At 42.1% G+C, this 14,067-nt stretch overlaps 1 long non-coding RNA gene across 1 annotated transcript in view; it reads left to right on the top strand.

The window, feature by feature from the left end:
* The first annotated feature begins 7,806 nt into the window (after window positions 1-7,806).
* Window positions 7,807-14,067, top strand: part of LOC144888351 (uncharacterized) — a 317,211-nt gene continuing 310,950 nt past the window's right edge. Inside the window, exon 1 of the long non-coding RNA XR_013620943.1 lies at window positions 7,807-7,854. This is a non-coding gene — a long non-coding RNA (uncharacterized LOC144888351). The remainder of the gene's footprint in view (window positions 7,855-14,067) is intronic.

Below are 14,067 nucleotides of genomic sequence, written 5' to 3'. Positions count from 1 at the left end.
CTGGTGGGCCGCGTGCGTCTTGCAGATACTTGTGTGGCACAGAGCACAGAGAGGGCAGAGGGTGCAAGACCAAAAATTTGGTGGAAGAAGAACTCCAGAGTGACCACAGACCTTTTGGAGATGACGAAGTGATAGGCCCATAGAGTCACCTTCAACGCGAGAGATTCCAATGATCGTGAAAGCCTTGGTTTCCACGGCATAAGCTGAGCAAGATGTTCTTGTTACCTGTAAACAAGAACCATGAACCTGAGGCATGTTCAGGATTGTTGCATAATGTCACATCATCATCATCATCATCATCATCATCATCATCATCATCATCATCATCATCATCATGATGTGTGCTCTACCCAAAGACAGATCCTTGGCTCACTGTCCTATCCATGTCTCTCTGTTTTGTGCCAGGCATTTCATTTTTCCAATAACTTCCTTCAGTTTTAGTCATCCAGCATTGATATTCTCTTGCTCCTCTTCTTCTTTTTCCCTGAAGTCTTCCCTCCATAACTTAGCTTTACTAGGCCGTTTCCTTTTAAGATGTGCCTTGTCCAGTTTATCTGCCTTTTACTAATAGTTCTTAACAGATTTATTACTTGCAAAATCGAAGATTTTTCAAGTATATTGGTCGGTTGCGTTTGTGGTTCTGTCTGTCTGTCTGTCTGTCTGTCTGTCTGTCTGTTTGTCTGTCACCAGCCTACAGGTCACAATTCTAAACTGATCGTCACGAAACTTCACCAAGTTGTATAGGTTGTCCCAATTGAGAAGCCTCTTGATTTTGAGGTCAAAGGTCAAAGGTCATCTGGAGGTGACATTTCTAAAATCGCCATTTTAAATCCCATTGACTTGAAAATTGAATAGCATTTGTATATCGAGTCACTAAATTGGGAATTATACTATTTTTTAGGTCAAAAAGTCAAAGGTCATCTCAAGGTCAAACTTCCAAAATCATGAATTTTCATCTGAAACCCCATCAATTTTCATCCGATTGACTTGAAAATTGAACAGCATTTGTATATTGAGTCACTAAATAGGGAAACCAACTATTTATGAGGTCAAAAGGTCAAAGGTCAACTCAAGGTGAAACTTCTAAAATCATCAATTTTCATTTGAAAAATCGTCACTTTTCATCCCATTAACCCGAGCTTTGATTGAGATCGTCAATTTTAATCTTGATGAAATGGACAATTTGCTGTATCAATGGAAAACTTTTGGGGGGGGGGGGGGGCGTATTTTGCAAGTATCGTGCTCCGCATGACGTTTTCTTGTTTGTTCCTTCACTCTCCTCATCATTTCAACATTTGTTACTTTTTCTATCCAATTTGTTTTCTTTTCCATTCTCCTCCAAACACATATTTAAATTTCCTTTTTTGTTTGCATACGTTACTTGAAGCTCAGAGAGCAGTTTACAAGTTAACAGCTGTTATAAATCATACTGATGCCTTATTTTGTTTCTCTAAGCACATATTATTTTAGTGCGAGTCAGACCTGAACAAGTTGACCAGAAACCTTCAAGAGAGTCCTGCTTATCGACACCTTCAGTTGTTTCAGACAGGACAGGAAAGACAAAAATTGCCATTTTGAAAATTCCACCCCATTTTTGTGGCTTTCCTGCAGACAGCGGGAGAATTGGTGAAGCTGCATTGAGCTGCAAAGTGAAAGCCTGAAAGGGAACGTCTGAATTCAGATGGATTTTATCCTGTCATAGTGGAGTGGTGCTTTTGGTGCTTGGACGGGGTGCTCTGCACATTGGTAGGTGCCTGCACCACCTAAAGGTGGTTTATAGTGGAGTGATTATTGTTGTCTTTAACAAAACCACAGATATCAGGTCTCAGGGTGCCATACAAAATGACAAGTACACTGTCTCTGCGTGGTGCTTTGTGTAAAAAATAGTCTGTGATGCTTTGTGGCTGCGATAGGCCACAGCATTAGATGATGGTGTGCTTTTAGAAAACCAGCTGATAATGTCTGAAAGCGAAGACAGATAATTGCTTGAGTTTTGATGGGTGATTATACGTATGCCTGGTGATTATGATGTCTGTGAGCTAAGTCTCCTCAAAAAGTGAATATTCTGTTGGCATTTGCTCATTTTTCACTCAACAACCCCTCTCATCCCCAGCCATCCCCTCCGGTGATGTCTCTGTGTTCTCCGGTGTTGGCATTTGCTCATCTCTGCCCCGTTGTTCTTCTCCCCACTCCTCTTCCACCCTCACCTCGTAAAATTAAGTCAATAAACTGATATATTTAATTAATGTTCTGTATTTGGGGGTTTCACCTGGTTTGGGGTTTGCTCCATGTGGAGGTTGAATCAGTCGTTACTCCTTCCACTTCGTCAAAGCTAACTTTCTCGGAATGGATCCGTCGTGTCACTCTGTCATATTTTCATGTTGCTGTTTGTGTTTTCATCCGATTTTCCGTGTTAAATCGTACTTTGTTCTGTATCTGTGCTGTATTGTCAAATTTGTTTTCGTGTTGCTAAAGCCCCACTCCTCGGATAGCCGTTGTACAGATTCTGTCTGTTTTGATCCTGCTTTCCTCCTTCCGCTTCTTTTCTCCCAAGCATTGTTCCTTCTGACTCCTCAAGGTTATCTCATCCCCCCTAATCATGTAAAAAAAATAAAAGCAAACAAAAAAGAACTTTCTTTTTCACTCCAAATCACCCTCTCAATTTGCCTGAATTCCCTTCTGCCTGTATTTCCTGTACAACACTCTTTATCTCTTCCTTTTCAAACATCACCAAACAAACTGAATCTTCATTTAATGAAACACTTCTTCCTTATTCTTTTAAAACCTTTCAAAATGCTTCACTTTCTTTATTGCTCCATCATGAGCACTCCATGTGTTCTTCTTCATCACAATCTATTCCTCCTCTTCTTCTTGGTCTTCTGCTTCTTCTTCCTCCTCTCAAGGATTATTTTCCAAACCTATCTCTCACCGAAGGGTGACAGAAGTTGGAAGGGGGGTAGAGAGGGGCAGGTTGTCCCCCATTTATGTCGCTGTTGGGCAAAATCGTTATTGGGGGAGGGGGATGACAAAAACGTTTCTCTACCCCCACCCCCCCTCCTACCTCATGAGAGAGACAGAGACAGAAAGAGAATTAAGAGGCTAAAAGAGTTCAAGATTAAAGTGGCTCGTGTAAAAGCTAACACATAGAACATATAATAAAGGGAGCGTGTGACAAGAGGGGGAGAGAGATGGAAGCACAACAACAGTGGAGAACAGGGACATCAGGAGATCTGGGATCTGTAGAGAGGGTTGGGGCAGAGTACATGAGATGAACAAGATGGACACTACAAGGACTCTCAGGAAAGAAAACGGAATTTGAAGAAGGTGGATTTAGGGTGGATTTGCGGGGGTAGAAAAGATCAAGGTTTTTGATGGGGGAAGATAAGAGATGGTGGTGAACAGCTGTTTTAAAGACCTGGAGGGAGGAGTGGGATTGAAGAGAGTGTGGGAGCTTTGAAATGAGATGGTCTTGCACACTGTCCTCAACGCCTAAGTAGTTCCGCACTTCCCAAATGCCAACACCCTTCACATCAGACGGACGAGCCCTCCGAAGCCCCACAGAGCATCACGTGGGTTGGACGGGGCCACTTCAGTGTTCTGATGCTGATGAAGGGTAGCGAAGAGGCACGAGGAGCGGATTCGGGTGCTCGCCCTTTGGCAACAGTCCCTTCAGCCGGAGCTGAAGGCTGAAGCGACTGCGATCGCAGGTTTGCTCGGGTATGTCCTAGTCCCCATTCTTTCTCTACCATCATCGTCTACATTCCTTCCCCCTCTTCCCAAACTCTCTGTGTCATTTCCCGGGTGTCCGGATCCATTTACGTATTTGTGCTAAGTCATTGTTCCAAGTTTTCCGGGGCAGGTATGTTCAGGTAGTGGTAAGGGAAAATGTATATATGTTTGTTTGTATATGTGCTTAAATTGCTTGCGATGCTGTGTTTAATTTATCCCGCCATTTTCTCTCTTTTATGAATTTTCGCACCATTTATGGCATTGTGATTTCTTCCCACTGTTTTCTCTCATTTGAATTTCTCCCGTCATTTTCTCTCTTTTACCGAGGTTGTTATTATAATGGTAGCTCGGCTAATTAATTAACCGTGAAGCAGTCTTCAGGATTGTTCCCTATCTTCCTCGTTCAACTCACCGGCATGGTAATTCGACTTTGGGCACGAAGACCGGCCAGAGTTGAGTGGTGCAGACGGCCCGAAGTGAGCTCCCGAAGCTCTCGAAACCACACCACCCTCTTGGAGTTGTCCAGAGGTGACGTCCGTAACAATATATTACGACTGATTACACCTGATCCACTTGAATGAGATGATTAATATATCACTACTGATGGAATTATCAACTTGATGAGATGACTAATACTGTGATGGCCACACAGGCAGAAAACTCCAAACCCGATGTGTCTATAAAAAGACCATGGACGCCATCGACAATACACCTCTGGTCTGATCTTCACGACCAAGGTCGGTTTACCTGGAATGAGTGGAGTAGATATGGAACTGTGCCAGCGACTGTGAAGTGGTGGCTACCGAATCCACTGAGTGAACCAACGTCGGGTGCTGCTCTCTCTGGGCTACCATTACAATTGTAACCTCAATCAGTATAAGTCAGGACACAAATCAACAGTTTCATTCATTTATTAAGCAGGCAACCAAGAAAAAGAGCGGGAAATGGCAAGGGAGAAAATCGATGAAAAATGGCGGGAACATTCAAATGCATAAAATGGTAGGAAATCTCAGATTCAAAATAGTGGGAAAAATCAAGGAAAGGCATTGTAAGCAATCCAAGGACATTAACAAGCACATATACATTGGTGCGCCAGGCCACGTAGATGTCAGTAAAGCTGCAAAAAGACCAGATAGAGACACAGAGAGAGACAGACTGAGACAGATACACGAAAACTGAGGAAAGAAGAAGAAGCAGTGCGGTTTGTTTGAAAGATAGCGTATATGTGGAGATGTGTAAGACTGTCAGAGCTGTGTAAATAGTGACAGGAAAGGAAAGGTGTGCATCTTCATCCCGTTTGAGTGGACTCAGGTGAAAAGGCAGGAGAATTGGCAAAGACCGCTACCTGGTTGGTGAATCAAGGAGAAGAGAGAGTTCTATTCCGTTGGGCCCCCTTATATATCGTCCCTCTCTCCCCTCCTGCCCTGTCGGGTGCCATGTCCTGGTTTTGTGCTGGATGCATCCCATGATGAGCCGCATCGGCGTCACAACTGGGAGTAGCATGGGGGAGGATTCATGTGGTTTGGGGAAGGTTCTCAACGTGCCCCCACCTCCTCAAGAACAATGGTTGCTGACTCGTTGTGGTCACGGTATTTTCACACTGGTCAGAAGCCGTGTAATTGATGCGGGATGAGTGTCAAATGTGAAAGAATTGAGGTACGGTCTGGTGGAAGATGTGGAGGATGGTAGAGATAAGATAGAGAAAAGGGAAAGGACCAGAACCTTACACTTTCTCATACGTGCAATACATATTTATCTTGTGTATTTCATCTAACTTAATTGTTAAACAGAATACTACGACATAACTGATTCTATTTTATGTAGGTGCTTTTACCTGCCCGAGAGGTGCACGATGTCCTCTGGTGGGCTCACAACCGTCACAACATATTAAAACTGATGATCTGATCCTCTTGATGAGATGATTCATATATATTATTACAGATGATACCACTTTGTTATTTTTGTGTTTCATCCCCACTTTTCCCCTTCCTCTTCTTCCTATGTTTCATTCAGCTTGTGCGCAACTTGTACACCCCCATGTGTCCTCCCACTCCCTTTGATCTCACTCACTTGGACTCGAATGTTGCTGTTGTCCTCTTTCCATTGTGTAGTGTTGTGGAGGAATCAGGTACGTGGAAACTGGGAATCATTTAGCAGCAAGATTTAATGAAAATATGAATATGGCTAAATTCAAGTATTGTATGGAATGTGGTTATTTCGCCTCCCAGAAGTGACAAATGCAGGATCAAGATGGACTTCCTTAAAGTAAAAATTTCTGGGGGCAAAAATCAAAAACAAAAAAGAAATAAAAAAACAGGTTTTTTCAATCACGTGTGTGTGTGTGTGTGTGTGCACGTGTGTGTGTGCGCGCGCGTGTGTGTGTGTGTGTGTGTGTCTCTGTCTGTCTAAGCCGTAACTTTTTTCCCATTTGAGCTTTTGTCATCAGATTTTTAACAAAGCTTTATTGTGAGAGTATGGAGAAGACAAATTAATAATTTGGTTAAAAGGTCAAAGATCAACGTCACATAAAATCATCAATTTTCATGCATTTGACCTGAAATTTTAAGAATTTGCATATTGGGTCACTGAATTGATTCACCGATCAAAAGCTAGTATCTGATTGTTGTTGTTTTTTGTATAAAAAGGTCAAGGTTGCATAAAACCGTTTATTTCCATCCCATTGACCTGAAATTTTAAGAATTTGCGTATTGGGTCACTGAATTGGTTCACCAATTAACCTTCATGCCGATTGCTTTTTGTTTTTAGGTCAAAAAGTCAAAGGTCAAGGTTGTATAAAATATCAATATTGCAGAGACCCAATATGACCCAATTCATGGAGTGTATCCTGTGCTCTGTCAAGGTCACAAAATCGTCAATTTCCATCTGATTGACTTGAAATTTGAGCTGGGTTTGCATATTAGGGCACGAAAGCCTATTGCTTTTGAGGTCAAAAGGTCAAGGTTGGCTAAAATCGTCAATCTTTTTGTGTTTTTTTTGGTTTTAGCTGTTTTTGTCATGCTTAGCAGACGTAAGAAGTAGAAGTCCGAATAAAGGAAACGCGGATGAGCTTTGTATTTTTGATGCTTTCTAGTTTATTTTGTTTTTGATTACACTTCTAGCCCTCTATTGGCCCATAGACATGATTTTCAATTACTACGGTGGGTTAAAGTGGTAAAGTGGGCCCATCATATGCTTATTACATCGTGAGTGATTGGCAAGTGGTTTACACTGGGGAGGTTGCTTTTGGTCACCGGATGTTGGTGCTACGGTGGCCACCTGGAAACAGGATTCACTGCCAAAAAGCGCAATTTTGCGCAAATAGCGTATAACCTTGCGCAACGATGCGCAAGGTTATACGAGTGAATTTATTTACTTAATTAATGAATGAATTAATTAATTAATTAATTAATTTACTCGTGCGTTTATCCTTTTACCATCTTTCTCCGGATTTCTCTTGGAGATTCATTCAAGTAACACTAAAGATGATCATACGACTGCAGTACTAGCTGCATGCAACTGTACTGTGGCCTTTCCTGGTGATTATCCATTTTGCCTCACTTGTCACCTCTATACCTCAAAGGAGCCCATCATGCAAGGCAACTCTACACACTGTCTGTGTTTGGACAGCCACATGGACCATATCCTTACAATTCATAACCTGACCATTGGGGAGTGTTTTGCGGCTTAAACCACAGACAGATACTTTTGAGCATTGTGTGCATCTGAATGGAAATGCACCATGCCTGAGAGGATGAGCCACAACCTAAAGGAAATGGATTTAAAGCCAGTGTTGCTGGATGACCCACAGAGGTGAACAATTGAGCAGTTGGGTCGAGCGTCATTAAAACAGAATCTTCATATTGGCACTACGTTACATGGGGTAGAAGGGTTTGTCAATGGTCTGAGGGAGGCTGGCGTTACTGTAGTAATGACTTGCCAAGATCCACTAATGAAAAAGCTCAAAGATGTGCTAAAAATACGAAGTGATCATTGTGGTTACTCCTTTGGCTCTCAATGTGACACCTTTACCTATACCATTGTCCCGGTCTACATGAGCATATCGGAGATCGAATTAATGGAGAACCTCCTGAAGAATGACGATATGTCATACATCTTTAATACAAGGTCAGTTTGTATTGCATTGACATCGTATTCATCCATTCCCAAGCTCACCAATTCCTCTCCAAGTTGTGTTTTCTCCCCTCTCCCTCTTCCACAGTTTCCATGTTTTGTTCCATTGCTGATTAATCCATGGTTTGTCCGTCCTCTTCTTCCAGCTCTTCTTCCTTTCATCGACCATTCTTCCTACATGTCTCTGTTGTTTCCCTCTGCACTCCTGTTGGTGTATTCACCTGCTTCCCATTGTATTCATTTGTTCTGTTTTGTGGTCTCCCATGAGTCTTATATTTTGCACACACACAAAAAAGTAATTGCATATCGGATCGCTGCTACATAAGCTGGCTTACAATACTCATGGGCGAGGGTAACTACTGACTATAGATTGTGCTGCCGTACATGATTTACTCTGCCAGCACGCAGACAATGATTGCGTCATCAGGTGCTGTATAGGTACGTGTCGTGATTCCCTCACGAGTTTGGGCAGTCTGATTGGTCAGAAACAAGTGTCGATCTGACACTTTGTCTGCCAATGAAATCTGTGACGTTTTCATTGCAGAAATATTCTTCGGCATGGTAATTGGCATCACGACCGGATTAAGCAAGCCGGAATACTGAGAATACGGGACAAATGGCGCACCGGGAAGGTATAAAACGTGACGATCCCCTTGAATACAGGACAGGTGGTCACAGTGTTCGGGAATCAAACCTAGATTAGACCACTCTAAGAGAAGTGCGCGTTAGATTACCATAGGCCTTTTGATTACATGTCAGCGATATATCAATAACGTTGTGACCCCAATTAATGTCTCCAAATTAATCACACATGCGCAGTTCCAAAAAAAAAAACATTACTCAGTGGACGTCCTGAGAACATTCCAGAAGGAATCTGATGGAACATTGTATTTGTGTCATCAATATGAATTGGCACCAAAATATTATGAGGATACAAATTTACCAGCAGACTCTCATGTGGGATAGCTAAGAGGCCTGAGTGTTCATCTTTGAGCCCTGTAAGCTAGGTTCGATTCCCAACCTGCCCATGAATTCCAGGTACGATATTGCATCGATGAGTCGGATGGATATTAAGCCGGCCATCCCAACTGCAAGGATTCACTTGTGAAAATTAAAGCTGCCATCACATGGTATTTAGCAATAGTAGGCCATTGCGTACAAGCATCCTGGTGAGATTTTACGTTTCTGCCATGAATATTGCTGATAAAGGTAATGCCAAACAACCTAGTGTATTCCTTGCCAAGGATGCTTCAAGTGCTGGAGAAAGAGTATGGAAATTTGTTTTGAAGAAGTATTTGTTTTGTTGTCTTATTGGATGATGGCATCATACCATAACGTTTTTATTCCCGAGTGGTTTGGAGGGTTTATCCTCTCACTATGTCGCAAAATGGAGGAAAAATCCATCGGGCATTGTGGAGGTGAATTCAGTGTGGATGTGATTTGGCTGTAGAGCTGCGAAGGTTAGTCTTGACAAAGGACATGGAGAAAAATTAATGCACATTGCTTTTCCTTCGATAAATGGACATTTTAATAATCCTTCTTGCGGAACGGAATGATGAATCGGGAGTAAAGAAGAAAAGAAGAGAAAAGGCAGAAGCAATTGCAGATTTCTTGATTTCATGCAGCTTTGATGAGCATATCTGCACATTTGAGGCATGATAGATTTAAATAAGGATGAAACTCAAAAAAGGTTAACTATGTTGGTGTTTGTCGTCTTAGAATTCAGTGTCTAAAATACAAAACATTCCAGGTTTACTGAGAAACCACAGACAATTGTTTACCTTTTTGTTGCTCCCACGTGAGTTCCACAATTCTCCGAAGAGTTCAGTTGTTATGGGGTTTGCGATCTTGAAGAACTGATTTCCTGATGTTTTCTGACAGCGATTGTGCTTAGTGCTGTAGATAAAGGTATCTGATCCCACCAAACCTATATCTCTCGATCCAAGAATTGGGTACTTCACAAGTATGGAGTACCAAGTAGTATGGCAGATAGGTGCAGGAATTGTGCCTTTGATGATACAAGCATGGCAATTGGCACACAGTCAGAGTATGTCGTTAGAAAGATATTTGGCTAGAGGGCCATCGTGGATTTGTCCTTTTTTGAAAAATGGCCGCCATTGTTGTCACAGGACAAATCTGCGATGGCCCTATAGCCAAATATCTTCCTTAGGGCATACTCTAACTGTGTTCCAACTCTCGTGCTCGTATCATCAAAGGCACAATTATCCCAAATATTTCACCTATCCGCCGTACTAAAGAGGCTTCCAGCCAAAGTGCCATGACAGTGGTTCTACATCTTTCTCCTGTGAACCATCATTCTAATGATGCCCAAACCAAAGAACGACGCAATGATAGAGGGTATTCAGACGAAGAGTAGACATTAGGGGGGAGCAAAGGAGTAGGATGGACCTGAAATAGCACTGAGATCCCAGGAGAATTGATGTGCCAGCAGAAGCTCCAATCAATGCAATGAAATTAATCCGTGAGGGCTGTAGTTTAGGGTAAGGATGGACGAGCGATGGGTGGGTGGCTCTGGAATGGTGTTTTTAGCTTGTTTGAAATATTTTCTGTTTCATTCAATCTTCCAGCTCCCTTCCCGATAACCCCCTCTCTACCGAACCCCATTCCCTCTTCGTGTTCCGCTTGCCTTCGACCTTGTAACTGTCAGGACGGGATCAGGGCTTCTTGAGTGAACGGGGTGACTAACAAGACGATCGAAGGTGCAGCCACACTCTGCTTGCCATGCACGTTAAAAGTAACTGTGGCCATGCACAGGCACGACTCGGCCCTTGCAAAAAAGATGTGATGTGGAAAAAAAAAAAAGATCGTACTCCAGGATGTACTTCAAACGTGCGTGCGCAAAGTCGTCTTTCTGAAGGTTTCGCTTTGTATTTGCATCGTGCGTTAAACATAGAGCACATGTACCTCGACGCATCAGCATATCGCCATTTTTCAAGTGAGGAAATAACTATACCTAATTACCTTAAGTCACATATAAAATGTTATTGCATTTTTTGTCACATAAGCTCATAAAATAGGGCAAAAGAGTTATATCTGTTCATATAGATATACGTACTCCAATTTGAGCAATTTACAGTGTTGCTTAATATTTGAGGTTTACTTGATGTAATGTAACGACATTTGAGGATGCACAGCTGACTGTTGTGTAGAATCACATCGGTGATCGGACAAGCTTTCTCAGATTCATACAATCGTTAAGTGCTTGTGCAGTGATTGATAAACCCTTTTGGCTCTTGGTGCAAAAGCATCTTCATTAGAAACTAGTCATGCATAAGCTCATGCGGGCATTTTGTAACTCTGTTGTTTCAAGTTCGCTGAACGTCATTATTTATCACAATACCAATTACTTGTTCGGCATTTGCGTTTGCGATTTATGTTGCAGCCTCCCCGAGTGATGCTGTACCTTGTCGTGCGATCGTATTCATATTGAGACATATGCTTTATTGTCAGTACGCAGCTGTGATGATTATTGTGTAATTTCAAGCTTCCTTTTTGTACCAACGTATTTACAAATGACGTACGCACTGTAACCTGTTCTCCCCTCTGGGCCGGTGCTCCTGCCTCGCACCAAGCTCGGCCTCACGCTGTTGAAACCAAAGCTTTCAGAATCATTGGAATCTCCCGCGATGAAGCTAACTCCGAGGGCCTTTCACTTACTCACCGCAGGCAGGTTGGTGGTCTTTCTGTCTTCTACCGACTCCTCTCCGGCCTTGCTCCCCAGCTCTGTCTGTACTCTGTCCCCCAAATGTTCCTACAGGACACACAACATCTGCCAGCAACCCTCTTCTGGTGAAATTGCCAAAATCTCGACTCTCTGCTCACCTTCACTCTTTCATTCCTCTTTTCTCCAGCCTCTGGAACAAACTCCCTCACTCTCTTCAATCGCACTCCTCCCTCCAGGTCTTTTAAACAGCTGTACACCACCATCTCTTATCTTCCCCCATCCAAAACCTTGATCTTTTCCATCCAAAACCTTGATCTTTTCCATCCAAAACCTTGATCTTTTCCATCCAAAACCTTGATCTTTTCCATCCAAAACCTTGATCTTTTCCATCCAAAACCTTGATCTTTTCCATCCAAAACCTTGATCTTTTCCATCCAAACCTTGATCTTTTCCATCACAAACATTGATCTTTTCCATCCCAAACCTTGATCTTTTCCATCCCAAACCTTGATCTTTTCCATCCAAAACCTTGATCTTTTCCATCCAAAACCATGATCTTTTCCATCCAAAACCTTGATCTTTTCCATCCAAAACCTTGATCTTTTCCATCCAAAACCTTGATCTTTTCCATCCAAAACCTTGATCTTTTCCATCCCAAACCTTGATCTTTTCCATCCAAAACCTTGATCTTTTCCATCCCAAACCTTGATCTTTTCCATCCCAAACATTGATCTTTTCCATCCCAAACCTTGATCTTTTCCATCCCAAACCTTGTTCTTTTCCATCCCAAACATTGATCTTTTCCATCCCAAACCTTGATCTTTTCCATCCAAAACCTTGATCTTTTCCATCCCAAACCTTGATCTTTTCCATCCAAAACCTTGATCTTTTCCATCCAAAACCTTGATCTTTTCCATCCCAAACCTTGATCTTTTCCATCCAAAACCTTGATCTTTTCCATCCCAAACCTTGATCTTTTCCATCCAAAACCTTGATCTTTTCCATCCAAAACCTTGATCTTTTCCATCCAAAACCTTGATCTTTTCCATCCAAAACCTTGATCTTTTCCATCCAAAACCTTGATCTTTTCCATCCAAAACCTTGATCTTTTCCATCCCAAACCTTGATCTTTTCCATCCAAAACCTTGATCTTTTCCATCCCAAACCTTGATCTTTTCCATCCCAAACCTTGATCTTTTCCATCCAAAACCTTGATCTTTTCCATCCAAAACCTTGATTTTTTCCATCCAAAACCTTGATCTTTTCCATCCAAAACCTTGATCTTTTCCATCCCAAACCTTGATCTTTTCCATCCAAAACCTTGATCTTTTCCATCCAAAACCTTGATCTTTTCCATCCAAAACCTTGATCTTTTCCATCCAAAACCTTGATCTTTTCCATCCAAAACCTTGATCTTTTCCATCCCAAACCTTGATCTTTTCCATCCAAAACCTTGATCTTTTCCATCCCAAACCTTGATCTTTTCCATCCAAAACCTTGATCTTTTCCATCCAAAACCTTGATCTTTTCCATCCCAAACCTTGATCTTTTCCATCCAAAACCTTGATCTTTTCCATCCCAAACCTTGATCTTTTCCATCCAAAACCTTGATCTTTTCCATCCCAAACCTTGATCTTTTCCATCCCAAACATTGATCTTTTCCATCCAAAACCTTGATCTTTTCCATCCCAAACCTTGATCTTTTCCATCCAAAACCTTGATCTTTTCCATCCAAAACCTTGATCTTTTCCATCCCAAACCTTGATCTTTTCCATCCAAAACCTTGATCTTTTCCATCCCAAACCTTGATCTTTTCCATCCAAAACCTTGATCTTTTCCATCCAAAACCTTGATCTTTTCCATCCCAAACCTTGATCTTTTCCATCCCAAACATTGATCTTTTCCATCCAAAACTTGATCTTTTCTACCCCCGTTAATTTACTCCCAGGTCCACTTTTCTGAAATCCCGACTTCTTTCCTGGAAGTCCTAGCAATGTTCAAATGTTTTATACCTCTCCCACCTCCCTCCCTTCCCTTTCCACCTCCCCCCAAGCCCTCTCCCTCCCACAGATCTCCCGATGTCCCTGCTCTCAAATGTTGTACCTGTGTGCTTTCCCCTCTCTCCCCATCTTGTCTCCCGCTCCCTCTATTTCGTCTCATGTGTCCGTTTGTTTTTTTCTCATTAATGTTATCTCTTACATGAGCCTCGATCTTGTATACAAAAAAAACCAAAAAAAAAAAACCTCCGTTACTCTTCATAGGTGTGCAGAATTGCACTGACTCTATAAAATGTATCTATTAACGCCAAAAGAAAACCGACAATTACTCCTCAACTCAAGCTTTTAGAAACCTTTTGCTGGGAAAGGAACGTCTTTAATGGCAAAAGTTTAATCACCTCGTAAAATGTTGATCCTTGACACCCAAGGGTGTAAAAAAAATATTCTCTCTATGCCACGGGAACCTCCTTACAGGCAATATTGGATGACCTCTCCGAGGGACACATGCACCCATTAAAAGGTTCC

The sequence above is a fragment of the Myxine glutinosa genome, chromosome 12, assembly GCF_964187855.1.
Source record: "Myxine glutinosa chromosome 12, kmMyxGlut1.1, whole genome shotgun sequence".
In the NCBI taxonomy this organism is placed as follows: domain Eukaryota; kingdom Metazoa; phylum Chordata; class Myxini; order Myxiniformes; family Myxinidae; genus Myxine; species Myxine glutinosa.
The sequence above is the reverse complement of the archived record's forward strand: the minus strand, read 5'-3'. Positions and strand labels throughout refer to the sequence as shown.